The sequence below is a fragment of the Haliotis asinina genome, chromosome 9 (assembly GCF_037392515.1).
Source record: "Haliotis asinina isolate JCU_RB_2024 chromosome 9, JCU_Hal_asi_v2, whole genome shotgun sequence".
NCBI lineage: Eukaryota > Metazoa > Mollusca > Gastropoda > Lepetellida > Haliotidae > Haliotis > Haliotis asinina.
In genome coordinates this window covers 66,248,502-66,261,284 of record NC_090288.1, presented here as the reverse complement: position 1 = coordinate 66,261,284, position 12,783 = coordinate 66,248,502, and positions in this window count along the sequence as shown.

The window sequence follows — 12,783 nt, the reverse complement described above, 5'->3', positions numbered from 1 at the left end:
CGTACTAATATTGATCGTGTCGCTTATGCCAATAATAAATCAATAACAGTGTTAAATACATAAGGAGGGGAGGTAATTCTACTATTGCTATTGTCGTGGATGTAAGGGGCTTGTTGCTATCATTAAGAAACGCCAGCATGGAGTAGTATAGGGAATGGGGGTTTTAAAACACTTTCAAGAAAAGTCTCTACAAAGCCTTATTTACTAAATAAGGCTTTGGTTGGGTCCTTAGCTCTTGCTACTATTACCCCTACTACTTAACGTGTGTTGGAGGTAACACTGTGCCGTACGGTACGATCAATAATTCTTCTCTTACAAACCCCCTACCCGGCCCATCCCTCAAGTAGTATAAGTTAGGTTCGTCGGCTTTCATATCCACTTTATCTATGTTGTAAGTTTTGACTGACCATATAGGATCGGTGGCCCGCTTACGGCTATCACCCTCGTGTTCCCCCGGCTGGTATAGATACCTCACTAGGGCCCTATCTGGTATCTGTTTCTCCTTCCCACGCAATGGAGCGGCCGACTCTGCAACTATTGATTTTAGTTTGATAGCGTCTGCCGGTTTCTTACCGGTGAGACGGGTGACTTCATGGTTGATTGCCGACACCACCTTGGGTAACCTCGTGACCCATTCAGTCGATCGTTTTCCAGGGGTGGCCATCTCCCTAGCATACTGATGGCCGAACATGCGCTCAGCCAAAGTCCTATTAAATCTCTCAACTATGGCCTGGCTGCGATGGGCTCTGGCCGTGCCACGCCTGACCTTTGTATCGTGTTTGGCTAGCAGTTGTGACACGGCACCCATGAACTCCCGTCCGGGGTCAACTTGCAGCTCTGTTGGCCACGTCAGCGGGCTGCGTTTGTATATGCGTTCGAATCCTCTGGCTACCTGGGCCGAATCTTTCGTGGTCAAGGGTTCGGCTTCCTTGTAACGACTGGCTACGTCCACTACGGTTAAGGCATACTTGTACCTCTTGTCGTGGGGTAGGAACAGTAGGTCTGCCTGGTGAACGCTATTAGGTATGTTAATACCGAACCTCCTTCTAGGCACGTAGCGTGGTGCCGGCAAATAGATCTGCCACAGGGCTTGTTTTTCAAGCCACGCTTTGGCTTCCTCCGGGGGTACTCGCGCTATTTTAGCTAGCTTATCTACTGCGCTAGCTCCTTTCCAGTACCCACGCGGGCTGTAGTAAATAGCCTCAAATTTTTTCATGTCCATACGCGTATGTGTTTATCCCATCAATAGCTATCCAACGTTTCGTGTCCATAGGCGACAGGGACGTCTTGTTTATAGTCAGTCCGTATATCTTATGTCCATCACTTCTAAGTGTGTTCATTTTATGCCTAAAGGTACGGGTCTTGAACAGGGCTTCCTTGAATCTGGCGTGTTTGATGTGTTGTTTCACCACATACTTCTTAACCCCCTTAGCCTTCCGGATCTCACTATTGTCGGCTTTCAGTATGGAGTACATCTTAGGTCTCAAACCTATGTACTCGGCTATGGGCGTGCCAGCACACTCGTCCTTCATCTTACCTAGGACCTTTTTATTTACCGTACTGTGTATGGTATGGGTCTTAGGGTAGTCGCTGGTGTCGTATAAATCGAGGTGTTTTTTCATGTCCTCGTACACGTCCTCGGTTCGAATTTCTAACAGCAGGGAATCCGTGTCAGTGTACAGCACTTCACACCTGTCGCTGTACTGTTTCTTGAGCTCGTTGTAGTAAAAGTCGTACATCAGGTGTTTGGATAAATCGAGGATGCTCATCCCCACGTAAACAGGCCGGTTGAATTTTATGTGGCTTTTCTTCATGTGTAGGGCAACCAGGTTGTCTGTGAATATCTTACTACGGTTGAATGCTGGACTGGCTATCAATCTCCTGAGCTTGTCTTCCTCACTCGACCGAACCAGCTTCACGGTCACGCGTTTCCTCAGGTTCTCCATAGTCTTACCAAACACCGAGTTGTTCATGAGCTTGTAGAGATTTTTCTCAAAATCACTGGTGGCTTTTTTTCGTAGGTCTGTGTTCATTCTGATGTAGGGTTCCATCCATGGGCTCTGGTCGAACATGAGCACCCTGTGTATTTTGGTCAGCCTCATACCCAACGACAGGTACAGCTGTAGGTTGCGATAGTGAACGATGTACTTGGTCTTATTCATTAAGTTAGGCACGAGTTTTTCAACGTCTGTCACACGCCCACCTAACAAGTTATGTTGGTACTCAGACATCCAGTCTGGGTTAACCCTCATACGTTCGGGGGCCAGGGGGTAGCTGTTGTGTGATGTGTGTAATTCCTTGGTATACTCTAAGTCAACCTCGAGGATATAACCTTTGTTCGAATCTGGTGCAACCCCCATAACATCAACGTGGGGTACCCATTCGAATCCCCCTGTAGGTAGATACTGGCTCATGGCCCAGCCGTACAGGTTGTTTGCGTCGAGGTAGAGAATGTGATTGGTTGGCTTGTTAGGATCGTAACCTTTCACGTATTGATTATTTGCTTTCGCGTATCGTTTGGATGCCATGGAAATCCCACCTCGCAAGCCTTTCTCAATGAATAGGTGCATGTCGTAATCTGTGAGCAATTCCAAATTAACTCCGGTCTTTTTAACCAAGGCGTCCCACGACAGACCTGGGCTGGTGTAATACCATGCGGGGTCGAGTTTATACTGCTTGAAACACGTTCGCCTAAACGTCTCAAACACGTCGGCTAACAGCAGTACATCTGTCCTCAAGTACAGGTCGTGATAATCACCCAGGTTCTTACAACCCAGTTTATTCCATACGTTTGTCGAGTGCGAGTAATCATCTCGTGAGACGGACGCCTCTTTCAGCTTGCTATAAAAGCAGTCAATAGGGGGTAGTCTGGTCTCGGTGAACTTGACCCAACTATCCATGTACTCATAGGGGTACACACCCTTCCTCATAAGCAGGGGTCTAGTCTCGGCGTCTGTGTATCGATCGGTGATAGGGAAGGTATTGTTGGCCTTGACCAGACTGTCGAGTGACGACAGGAGGAACTGAAACGAGTCAATGAACCTAAGTCCGTTTAAGCTGAAGGAGATGTATCTCTCCATGTTGTTGGGGATGCACGTTATATTACCATCGATTTTCACGATGGCCTGCATGATCAAGTGTGAGTCGTACCCTCTCAAGTTGTGAAAGACAACGGGGATGTTTATTGTCTTAGGGTTGATTTTAAGCTTGAGGTTGCACGCGCTGTGAGCGGCGCCTCTATACTTACCAGTTATGTGGCAGTGATCTCTCACCGAATCACCGTTAAGTGGTGAGTCGCACACGTGACAGTTAGTGCTACTAGCGTGAGCTAGCCTGTCGACTCGGGTCATACGCATGGGAGCGATTCTATACAATGCATTCCTAATAATTTTTTCTTCCTCCTGCAAACACTTTAGAAACCTTTCAGCCGCGTCAGGGCCCCTATACACTACCGGAGCTTTCGTTTCCCCGTCACAACGGACGACAATGTATCCAAACCCACAGGCTTTATGCTCTTGTGTTTTGTGGGTGACCAAGGCTTCGAAGTCGGCGTATATGATATAAGGCACAGACATTTGGTTCTTGTGGTTACTGAATTTTAAGATATTATCACCTTCCTTAGGCATGTCGACTCGTATGGCCGTCTGCCCCACACCTTGGCAATCCTCCCGGTGGGATTCTAATAAATCAGCTCGTGTGAAGCCATGTAGGCATCGTTCACAGAAGTGGGTCTTTTCTCTGTGTGCCGATTGGTCATACAACAGCCTGCTAAAATGTTTTATCCATGTGTAGTGATACTTGTCACCTCGCTGGATCATGAATATATTGATAACTTGGCGATCCTTCACTTCGCTGACCCTGTGTACTATTGTTGTGTTACCTTCGTGCCCAAAGACATTTATAGCCAGATTATTCTGTTTTTCTACTTTAGTGATCTGGGATATGGGGGTGGGTTCATCTATACCATCCCAGTTGAGCCCATCATCCTGAGGATAATTAGAAGGCCTGTTCGGATTAGTGTCAGCTGGAAATAAGGCTGACCTGATAGCTAACCTCAGGCAATCGTTTCCTCTATTCTTAACGTTTACTATGGCATGTTTGTTCCTATAGTAGGGGGGCAAGGCTAGGTATGACCCGCCTCTGAATGGCACGTAGTTAGCTATGTCTAGATAGACATATCGATTTTATCTACAGCCCACCCGGACCCCAAGTGTGTGTAGCGTTCTAGGTATTCTCGTATCTGCTGAAAACTGGTATCGATTGATGCGTCAATGGTCTCTGTATGTGTGACAATCTCTTGTTTACCTCGGAAGTAAGGCTGAACATATTCAGTGGCCCCTGTGGGGCCCCCAACCTGCTTATCGAGCGACATTTTCACTGTGATCTGAAACTTGATACTTCCTAGGTTATTTAGTTCCTGGTTGACCTTATCAGCTATCAGAGGCTTGATATCTGTAATGTCTATGTTTCTATCAACGTGCATGCGCCAACCTCTCAAATAGTTGCCTACAGCGCGCTCAGTGCGCACGAACTGTAGGTCAATAGCTCTATTCTGTCGTAATAATTCTAAAAGTTGTTGTTTTCTCATACGGGAATACCCGCCTAAACCCAAATCGTGTGCCTCGGCTTTCAGTTGTTTTACTGTAGGCACCACCACTGGGGTATGTGATAACAATTCGACTAACCCGGCTCTCCCCAGGTTTGAATAACCCGTGTATCCAAGCTGTTTTGCTTGAGCTTTTAATTGTTTTACCGTAGGAGGGGCTTCTAAACCTAGTAATCTCAACAATGCTGACTTCCGCATTCGAGAATACCCGATCACACCTCTCTGTTTTGCGACCCGCTTAAGCTCGCGTACAGTAGTCATAGTGTTTACACCTAACATAACCAATGTCTAATTGGGTCACAGTAAAGGGAGGTAACCCTTGATAAAAATATGTGGCTGTTCCTTGTACATGAGTAAACATTTATTTGGTGTCTATCTTGAGCAGTCGCCTACGTTCTTTTATGTAGTCCTTTTTATTCTCGTAGATGAGTTGATGTCTGACTACGTTCGCTCCGTGAGCTTTACATAGACAGTAGTGCCCTTTAACCCCGATACCACACACAGAACACGTGTAGTTAGGACTTCCCATATGGAAACAACAGAACCCCTGATTCCTGCATTTCCTACCACAGGCCTCGGTCTTCCCCATAAGTATGTATTCGCATCGGTATGGAGCGGGTCTCATGTTTACTTATATAGGTATTTAATTTAATTGCTTCGCAACCAACGCAGTAGCTGCTATACCCAACACTATGAAGCCCAGTTCACGATTCATTTGCCCCTTGGATGGTGTGTAGTACTGAGCGAGTGTGGGTTTATTGAGCGGTTCCAATCGTTTACCAGTTAGTAGGTAGTATTCTTTCATTGCTTCATCGACATCGTTGAATGTTTGAACGGCATGGTTTTCACGCTGGAGTTGTTCGTTGATAAAATCGATCCTCTGGAGGCGTTTTTTAGCGTACTCGGCCTGTGCCTTTTGTAAGTTCTCAGTAGCGAGATCGTGTCGCTTCCTTTCTTCCTGTATTTCAGCCGCGTGATCATCTCGTAGTTTCGAGAAGAGGAAATTACTCCCGGAAAATGCCAGGGCATTCACTAACGCCCCACCGACCATCATAGCTATCGTGGCCATCCTATATTTATTTCATTATATTATCAGGTATTATCCCTTGTTTTACTAGGATGTCTTTTGTGGCCATCGCCATACCAAGGTTCATTATGAGCATACCCATATCCTGCAGGTTGAAATCTAGCTTGATAGTTGGTTGTTTAAGCACCATTTTAGTCAACCGAGCGTACCCTACTGCTAGACTGGCGACCACTGTGGCGTGGTATGCGTCGTTGACGAACGTTTTCCCCTCAGACATTATGTATATGATATAAAATATTAAAATTATAACATGATATGCGGGTCGACAGTGGGGGTTACCACCTCACTGTTGGGGGGTACCACCTCACGGTGAGGGTTTCCCTCACTATATAACCACGAGATAGCCAAGGCAGCAGTTACGTCTACAGCCAACAACAGTCGGGTTGGGTTGGTCACTGTAATAATTTTATGTTGGTTACACCACCGTTTTTTACCGGCAGCTACTCTCTTAGGATTCTTCTGTCTGGTTACTGTTGGGGGTACCCCCACTGAAGGGGTCTCCTCCAGTGGAGTTTCCCTCACTGTGGGGGTTTCCCTCACTGTTGGGGGTGTGGGGGGTACCCCCTCCGTCACCTCGGGAGCAGCATCCATCTATACCATTATTGTTTTTTCTCTCAAATTGACAATGCTTTGCCGTGATAATCGCCGCCGTCACTGGAGCCAACAACATACCATATTTGTGGTACAGCCCGCAGCTGATAGAACTCACGGCGTGTTCGATAAAAGGGTCTTTCTCGAGGTCCTCCCACAGGTAAAGTCGGCGCTCTGGTGGAATGGGAAGGAAGTATGATACAATACCGGTGTATATCTGGGTCATAGCCAATCCTATTGTCTTTGTCATTTCTGCTCCGAGCCGGGACTCGTATCTAGCGTACAGCTTATCGATTTCTTCGGCTGACATTTTGTGAATTTTATTCGGAGTGTAGTCTCCAAAGTAATGTTTGGCTTTGCCGCCAACAGCCAACGACACCAGTTTCTCTCGCTTGTCATCATCCACTACCCCAGGTACCAACAATTGTTCGAGCAATTCCTCACACTCCATCTTATAATATAACAAGTAAGATTTAGTTTTAACTATATAATACCCGATGCTGACAAAACACAGAGAAATGAAGGTTAAGTTGCACACGACAAACACTTCAAATATCATAGCTATACTTAGCTTTAGCTTAGCTTTGCTTAGCTTTGCTTAGCTTTGCTTAGCTTTAGCACACTCTATATGCTACTGGTTGGTCGGTCTTGAGCACGAGCTTAGCGTGTTTAGTTTCAGCGAGCTGTTTCTTCACCCGTTCCCGTTCTAATTTGCTCATCACATCGTTCTCTCTCAAACACTCCTCGAACGAATCCCTGTCCTTGCAGTGAAATAAGGCCACCCATCGCGTCTGCTCCCTGAGGTCTTTCAACACCGAGTTGAACTTCTGCGTTAGCACCCAGACGCTGTGATTTGCATGCCGGCCGGAGAAGGCCAGGTACGACAGCATGTCTCTCTTTTTTGTTATCTCGCGATTAGCGCTGCAGTCGTCCAGTATAAACAGCGTCGGTTCCCCTTTAAATTTCTCGTGAAGAGCTTTCAACCAGTCCTGCAGGCATGTTCCAGGGTCGATTTTGTGCACGTCCGGGTCCGTCATCACCCAAGGTCGCGCGTACGTTTTATTCATGCTCAGAGTAGGGCACATGATAACGATGTTATCGAACACATCCTTGTAGTAACCCTCCAACATATCCAAGACGAAAACGGTCTTCCCACAGCCAGTCTGCCCGCACACTATGGCGCAGTGTGGGTCAGTGGGTAGGTCAATAGATGGCTTGCACGAATCTCCCATTGTCTATATTAAGTTGCGCGTCCATAATAACATACAGATATAATTTCAACTTACCAGCGGGTTGAGCCTTCTTAGTAATCTGGATGGTTATCCCTTCGCTGCCGTTATCTATACGGCGCCCGCTACCGTGCAGTTTATCATCATCCGTGGATCGCATGTCCAACCATAGGGCGTACTTGGTGGTCAGGTATTCACCGATCTGCACGGAGCCGAGGTCCAGGTCCTTTGTTATATAATGTGGGGTCCCCCCCACTGTCCCTGGTAGCTTTTTTATCTCATCCCACTGCTGGTGTGGTCTCATACCATGACTGAACAGCTGGTTGGGCACGCCCTCGATGGTCACTTCCACCTTTTCAATCTCGGGGTTGAAAAACTTCTCGCTGTCCCTCCGGAATGGCTCGTAATCCTCCACGGGGACGACCAGGATACCTTTCATCGATCGCGCCGGCACGTTCAGGTTGATATTCCACACAGTGTCGCTCTTATCTCGCACGACTGATCTATGCCTCAGTACGCGATCGTACAGGATAGCCATCTTCCCAGAGTACTGGCTTCGAACCTGCCTGGCCAGCTCCGGGCTAGTGACCATGTCGAACTCCAGAGAGATGTTGTCTATGGCATAACTGGCCTCATCACCGTTCGGCGTACGCACTACTTTGCTATAGTCGTTAAACGTGAGCTCGTATTCGAGCCTATCACCCAGCGCGGCCTGGTAAAACGGCGCGTGTCCCGTGAGCAACTCGAAGTCGAGCGGCACGCAGAATCGATTCCCGTATGCTCAAGCGATGGCCTTTTCACCGTCCGATAGCTTGTCTAGCTGGTCTGTCGTGAAGGCATACCCTATACGCGACCGGGTTGATTTGCTGATACCCTGGTACACATCATTGACTCGTTCTCCCTCGCTTTTCCAGAGATCCCCGTAGCAGTGAAACACGTCGCTGTCGTCGATACTCAGCACCTCGTTACCGCTGATCTTGACGGTCGTTTTCTTGATGATAGCTCGACCCACGTTCCGCACTAGCTCGCGTTTGTCGTTGTTGGAGGTCAACGTGATATTGAACGCCAGTCGAACAGTGCCTGGTACAATGAGGTCATTCTCACCAAGGTTTGGAAATCTAACCAGCAGAGTTTGATTCTGGTCTATCTTGCTGGGATTGTTGGTGATGGTCACCGACTGGCGCACGGCTTTCTTCTGAAAGGATCTAATTTTCTGCCGTACATTGTTATATAAAGGAAATATATTTTTAATACTAATGGATGAAGACATACCTATGGATGATATGTGGGACGATAGTGCCCAGGCATTCAATGATGACCAGGAGACCTCATTCTCGCAAGGTGGCTCACTCATGGAGGGCGCCGTCGACGATTATTACAACGCAGTTGAAAATAAATCCAAACTCAAGCCGTTGGGAAGGAACTATTCCAGGTTTACCATCGATAGCAATGGCACGCTGCGTTTGAAGGCTCACCCGGAGATCGATCTCGTGCATAAACGCATGAGAGAACCGCTTGCTTTATCAACACTGAGCAGTCGACATGGGAGTAACTTTGTCCGCGATGAACTAGGCTTCATAGATTACGGTGGCGCGCGACCTAAGCAGTATCCTCCGAAGTTAGTTCAAAGTCTGGAAGGCATCAGGGACGCCACATCGGATCAAAACATGACTTATGATATTAAAAAGGTGTTGGCCGACTACGAGAACAAGCCCTTCCCGGGTCTCGAAATTACCTTTTCGGGAACTGAAGGGGTTGGACCTGTTGATGCAAACCATTCGTGGTCAGCTCTGGAAAAGCACGGCCAAAATGAGTGAGATAGACGACCACATCGCCTATGAAAAGAAAAAACTCGGTGAAACTGAGGACGAGTCTATGAAAGCCACCATCGAGGAACGAATACGTAATTTGGAAGATGAAAGGCAGACCTGGTTGGAGACAGCGTCTGGCTACAAAGAAAAGCTTAGATCCCAGACCAACCGTGTGCGGGAAACCATCAATCAAGTCCTCCACCGAGACACCACGTTAGCAGACAGGATTCGAATATTGTTCCGGGAGCAAGGGATCACCATCGCCAGCATTCTGACTGCATTGGGTTTCATCATATCAACCCTGGTGGTGTCACTGGCAGGGCCTGCCGGCGGCGGAGTTCCCCCCACACCTGCCGGCGGCGGTGGTGTTAAAGACTGGATAAAAAAACTCGGGGAACGCCTAGCTAAACTAGCTGGTAAAGCCGCCGAAGCCCTTCCCGGTATCCTGGGTAGCATCGTCTCGTGGTTGTTGGGCGCTCTGGCTAAAACTGCCACGTGGCTCAGTCAAAACCTGTGGGCAGCCATCGTCGCCGTGGCGGGTCTGGTGTACATAGCGGCTAAGAAATTTTTAACCAAATAAGTCCCAAAGCTACCCCACCAACCACCAGGGCCGTTTTATTATCGATGTGATTGGAGGCCTGAATATGGGTGTGTGTGTGGGGTACCCCCACATGAACTTTAGACTCCGGGGGTGGCGCCACTATACCCGTTTCACGTGGTGGGATGTGTGGGATATAGGGGGTGTTAATATCGGGGTTGATACCCAACTTTTGATCCGCCGTGGCTATGACTATTTTGTTGTTATAACCCACCACTTTTTTTACTCTCAGTTGCATATCACTCGGAGCCATGTACAGCCCCACGCCGAACACGTAATTGACTTTCGATCTGGCGTATTCTAACACGTTTTGGTAACGGTCGATGGCCCGCGGGAGATCAACTGGAGAATTGATAGCATCCTCAACGTTGGCAACGAACTGTTTCTGAGCGTCGTAAGCAGTTCCCTTACCGAGGATGTTGGAACGCGTCATCGACTGCGCACCCAACAGCGCCCACACGTACGTTCGAATCGAGTCGTTCAAGCGTATTGTGCCAGCACGAGTGAATCCTTTCGACGTGTCCAGCATGAACATTTTCCACCCGTCTGCGGTTGACTGCTCCACTTTCTGGACTGTGAAAGCAACACCACCTTTAAAGTTCATACGATCATCCCTCCATTCATTACTCGACAAAGCAAAGTCCTGGCGTAGTATATCTCGTTTCAGTAAATCATCACTGACTTCTTTCACTGGTCGCCCCCCATCATAAGGAATACCCAACCCGTGGTTCGGGCCCTGCAAACGCCAATCCGTCTTCGGGTTTATTTCGAATTCATTGCAAATACGTTCGTAGGCCCGTCTATCGTACGGGTTGTTTGTTGCGTCCCACGCTTTGTCCTGTGGGAGGGGGGCGCTGATCTCTTTAAGGATACGTCTGACCTGGTAGTACACGTGGAACTTGAACACAGACTGACTCAGCGGTCCACGCCGAGTGTCGGTCAATGTCACACCACACCCCGTTGTAGCGCACCACACGGCAAAGTTGAATTGATTCTGCCAGAACTGCATAGGGTTGTTGAACCAAACGTGGACTGCCTTGACGTTAGTCACCGAAAGCTTATACTTATCGAACACATCTAAAAGCTGGGCATTGAAATACAACCCAGGAGCAACCACGATCTTCATGGGGGAGAAATCTACGTCCAGTTTAGGGTAAAACACACCAGTGGAATACATTTTAAAACTCTTATATAATGAGCATATATACTCTAACATGTACATAACACTTCCAGGAATAACGAGCGGTGAGGCCGTTCAGCTGACGCACGCGATCGATAACACGTCAGGCCAACTCGAAGTCGCACTCTGCGATATCACCTACCTACCGCAATGGACTAACATCAACGCCAGCAACAATAAGCTGTTCGTCAGTGAAACTCGCAGCCAGATAACTGACGGCTACTACAGCGTGTGCTCTCTAAACGATGAGGTCTTCAAACCCCTTGGAGCCGAACTCAAGATGAACGACTCAAACGGCACAGTGGCGTTAATCAACAACGGAAGAACCTCCTTGAGGCTCGGCCGACCATTAGCGAGGATACTCGGTATGTCTCCTGACGAGATAAAACCAACAACAACCGTCACAGGCACGAAGTTACCCGACCTAGTACCGTACCGAGAGCTGTACATTCATCTCGGTCAGGTGAGCACAACGTACAACATTCAAGGAGGTCACCCTTCCACTATACTGAGAGCAGTGCCGGTAAAAACTGAGAAATACAACGACGGTAGAACCGAGTCGTTTTCACCACGGCAGTATAAGAGATTAACCCAGGGCAACATACCTGAGCTGATAATATCGGTGTTAGATATAAATCATAATCCTGTAAATATAGGATACCTCAGCTTAACGCTTCATGTAAAATGACCAGCGCACAAGGGCCTGGAGTGAAAAAATGCGTCAATATCGGGATCTCCGACCTCGGAGACACGCGTGGTTTCGACGCTCCCGGAGTAGATGGTAAATCGTACGCCTTGCAACTGAAAAACAACATTTACAAACGCGTTGAAGTCCCCTCCGGTGGAACCCTAAGTGATATAGTAGATACCACAAGAGCAACAATCAACACTAAGTACACCCTTGTCAACACTGGTAATAATAACTGGATAATATACCCATCGTTCGGGGGTAAACTGTTCGACTTAGACGATGTTGAGAGCACTACCGTCGCCCGAAACAAGCCATATATGCTCGTCTTCACCGAAGATGACAAGTGGGTGTTGTTACCCGATAACGACTGGTTTCTCAATATTAGACTCGGCTCCCCCTACGTGTTCACGGATAACAAAGACAACCACCTAAACAAAGTCGTGAACAATGGAACCCTGCTCGTGGCTTACGTCCCAACTCAGAGACGTAGCGTAGTCGTCAGCCCACTCAACACTATGGCAGCCCACATGCTATCGAGTAAACCGGCCATACAAAACGTGACATTGCAGTTGGTGTCTGAATTCGAAGGCGTGGTCAGTATACTAGAGTCTACCGGCAAACTCAACACTGATCATCAAAGTCTACCTAGGGGAACCATCGGGGAATGATGTCGAGATCGTGAAGGGGATCAAACTCGGGTGGGGGAAACGACACCAGTATCAAGTTTGCAACGTTTACGTGCGGGTGGGTGTCGGCTCCAACACCAGTCTGCAGGGGGTCAACATGATCGTGGAAAACAAGATATCACTAACCAAGATCTTCCTGCCTGACAACATACACTTCATGGGTATGAAGTTCACCCCTGAATTATTATCAGAAAACCAGTTGGAAATTATATCGTAATAGTATAATAATGACCAGTCATCGTCCCAACACTACGCTTAACGACCTAGGAGATACGGAGGGATTCGATCAGCCTGGTGAGGAAGA